The sequence below is a fragment of the Echinops telfairi genome, unplaced genomic scaffold (assembly GCF_000313985.2).
Source record: "Echinops telfairi isolate 266 unplaced genomic scaffold, ASM31398v2 ScPeMD7_60;HRSCAF=208, whole genome shotgun sequence".
NCBI classification, from domain to species: domain Eukaryota; kingdom Metazoa; phylum Chordata; class Mammalia; order Afrosoricida; family Tenrecidae; genus Echinops; species Echinops telfairi.
The window spans coordinates 45,767,698-45,771,744 of NW_022103958.1; positions in this window are offsets into that span (position 1 = coordinate 45,767,698).

Consider the following 4,047-nt stretch of genomic DNA (forward strand, 5'->3'; position numbering starts at 1 on the left):
AACTAATGTATTTCAAACTGTTAAATAAAATGCTTGCCTGCTTTATGCCACCCCCCAAAAATAACTCAAATAATTTCATCCTCCTGTTTTATGACCAAAAAAGGTCCCCCAATGACACTTGGAAGAAAATTAAAACTCATAACAATATTCCATTAACTTTACTTAGTCTAAACTCTGAGCGTGCATAAAACCTTCTTCCCCACAGCAATTAAACTCAACCTCAAAGGCTTTCTCCTCCTCAAAAATAAACAGCTGATCTGAACATCTCATCCTTTGCATTTCCTAATCCCTTTGCCTGGAATAGTCTGACTATCATTCGGGGCACATCTGACTCCATCCAATAATCTTTTGAATTAATTGCTTCCATGAGTTTTTGATTTTTTTAAATTCTTCTTTGCTCCAGTAAAGGAGATATCAGTAGTCACATCTTAGATGGCTGCTCACCATCTTTTTTTTTTTTTTTAATCATTTTATTAGGGGCTCACACAACTCTCATCACAATCCACACATACACCAACGCTGGCCTTCCACCCAAGCCTCTGGAATCAGCTCCTCATTTTCCCCTCCCTCCATGCTCCCCACTCCCTCATGAACCCTTGACAATTTATAAGTTATTACTTTGTCATATCTTGCACTTTCTGAAGCCTCCCCGCACCCACTCTTCTGCCATCAGTCTCCAGGGGAGAGGCCATATGCAGATCTTTGTCATTGTTTTCCCCTATCCAAACCACCCTCCCTCCACCCTCCTGGTACCGCCACTCTCACCACTGGCCATGAAGGGATCATCCGCCCTGGATTCCTTTAGTTTCCAGTTCTTATCTGTACCAGTGTACATCCTCCGGTCCAGCAGATTTGTAAGGTAGAATTGGGATTATGATAGTGGGGCGGGGGGTGGGGGTGGGGGCAGGGAGGAAGCATTTAGGAACTAGAGGAAAGTTGTATGTTTCATCGTTGTTACATTGCACCCTGACTGGCTCATCTCCTCCCCGAGACCCTTCTGTAAAGGGATGTCCAATTGCCTACCGATGGGCTTTGGGTCTCCACTCCGCATTCCCGCCGCCCCCCATTCACAATGATATGATGTTTTGTTCTGATGATACCTGATACTTGATCCCTTCCACACCTCATGATTGCACAGGCTGATGTGCTTCTTCCATGTGGGCTTTGTTGCTTCTGTACTAGATGGCTGCTTGTTTACCTTTAAGCCTTTAAGACCCCAGATGCTATATCTTTTGATAGCCAGGCACCATCAGCTTCCTTCGCCACATTTGCTTATGCAACCATTTTTCTTCAGCTATTGTACCAGGGAGATGAGCACACAAGGATATGATTTTTTGTTCTTTGATGCCTGATAACTGATCCCTTCGACACCTCGTGATCATGCAGGCTGGTGTGCTTCTTCCATGTGGGCTTTGTTGCTTCTGAGCTGGATGGCCGCTTGTTTACCTTCAAGCCTTTAAGTCCCCAGACACTATATCTTTTGATAGCCAGGCACCATCAGCTTTCTTCACCACATTTGCTTATGCACCCACTTTTTCTTTCATGATAGCATCAGGAAGGTGAGCACCATAGAATGCCAGTTTAATAGAACAAAACATTCTTGCATTGAGGGATTACTTGAGTAGAGGCCCATGTCAATCTGCTACCTTAATACTAAACCTATAAATATATGTACATAGGTGTATTTCCCCATCGTTGTATATAAGTATATTTACATATGTACATGCCTTTATTTTGACCTCTATAAATGCCCTTTGCCTCCTAGCTCTTTCTATTTCCTTTGACTTTCCTCTTGTCCCACCATCATGCTCACTCTACATTTGGGGTTCAGTAATTCTTCTTGGTTACATTACCCTTGATCATGCCCTACCAGGCCTCCTACACCCTCCTCACCACTGATTTGGATCACTTGTTGTTCCTTTGTCTCTGGTTTATTAACACCACTACCTTTCCCCACACCTCCTCCTCTCCCATGTCCCCCCAGAACTGTCAGTCCTGTTGTTTTCTCCTCCAGATTGTTCATCCAGCCTGTCTTATTTATACAGACCTGCGGAGATAATAGCATGCACAAAAACAAGACAGAGCAAAACCAAGCAACAAAAATAAAACAAAACAAAACAACAACAATAAACCAATGACACAAAACCCAACAAAAAAGAAAAGCTTGTAGGTAGTTCAAGGACTGTTTGTTTACCTTTAGGAGTGTTTTCCAGTCGAGTCTGATGGGGCACCAAGCCCTGACCCCAAAGTCTATTTTTGGTATTCACTGGGGACTTCGTTGCTCTGTTCTCTTGCTGTTCTGTTGTACACCCTTAGGGTTTTGCCTTGGTGTGGTGGGATCAGATCAGGCAGAATTCCCACACTGTGTCTCTAGTGTTGTCCCCTGTAGGGCTATGGGTCAGTGAGGAATGTCGTGTCTCATAGTGGGGCCGGCCTTGGTAGCCCAGAATGTGCCCCACTCTCTCTTGCTCCCCCTTCATTTGCTCCCATGTGCTCTGATCAGAAAGTCCCTCTCCCTGAGATGCAGATTCTGTTCTGCCCTCTGAAATAAATTCTTCTTGGGGGAGGCGCAGGTGTCCACGTAGTTGGGATTGGGGCCATCCCCTCAGACCTCTCCACTGGTTCCCTACTCCACACCTACCATGTTGCATTCACATATTGGAGCACTGGTTGAAGTCTGGTCCCTCTTTCCCTGTGGAGATATAAACAATACCCTTCCGGTGGGTGTGTTAGTGACCTGTGGCCCTGCTACCTATTTCTTTTTTTTTTTTTCCGTTCCCCACCTCCTTTTTAGTTGGCTACCATATGTAGCCCTGGATTTTTTCAGGCCCCTGCCATACTACCTGGTCCTCACCCCAGGAATGTTTGTATACAGTAGCTTTTTCCCTATGACACTTTTACATTCTTTTTTTAAAGCTTACCTCAGCAGACTCATGTTGTACTTGTCCTTTTGTGCTTGGCTTACTTCGCTTAGCATGATTTCCTCCAGTTCTTCCCATGAAGCGATGTGCTTCCTACATTCATCACTGCTTTTTAGTGATGCATAGTACTCCATTGTATGTATGTACCACAGCTTTTTAATCCACTCATCGGTTGATGGAAATTTGGGTTGTTTCCAACTCCTTGCAATTGTGAACGGTGCCGCAATGAACATTGGAGCACAGATGTCTGGCCTTGGTTTGTTTCTTGCTTCTTCTGGGTATATGCCCAGTAGGGGGATTGCTGGGGCATATGGTAACTCGATTTCCATCTGTTTCAGATATCACCAGATCAATTTCTATAGTGGCTGTACATATTTACAGGTCCGACAGCAGTGGATGAGCATTCCTGTCTCCCCACAGTCCCTCCAACACTTGTTGCTTTCTGATTTTTTGAATTGGGCTAACTTTGAGGGTGTTAAGTGGTACCTCATTGTTGTTTTGATTTGCATTTCTCTTATGGCTAAAGATCAGGAACATTTTCTCATATGTTTATTGGCCATCAAATTTCTGTCCCTGTGAAACTTCTGTTCAAGTCCTTTGCCCACCTCCTCATTGGGCAATTAGTTTTTTTTTTTCTGGAAGCTAGCAGAATATTGTAGATTTTAGTAATAAGGCCTTTGTCTGATGTGTCATTGCTAAAGATGTTTTCCCAGTCCGTGGACTCTCTTATTACTCTCCTGGTGAATTCTTTTGATATACACAGGTGTTTTATCTTCAGTATATCCCATTTGTCAATTTGTGCCCCCTCTGTGTTTGTGTCCTTCCCTGTTTCTGATAGCCTATGTATTCCCTGTGCCAAAGTTCTCAGGTTGGTCCCTCATTGATGGCCCTAATAGTTTGGGGTTTAATTTCAAGGTCTGTGATCCACCTTGAGTGTATTCTTGTGCAGGAAGTGAGATAAGGGAATTGCTTCATTTTTCTGCAGGTAAATATCCATTTTTTCCAGCACCACTTGTTAAAGAGGGCATCTGCTTCCCATTGGATATATTTGGGGCCCTTATCAAAGATGAGTTGTCTGTATGCTGATGATTTTATTTCTAACTTTTCAGTTCTTTTCCATTGGTTT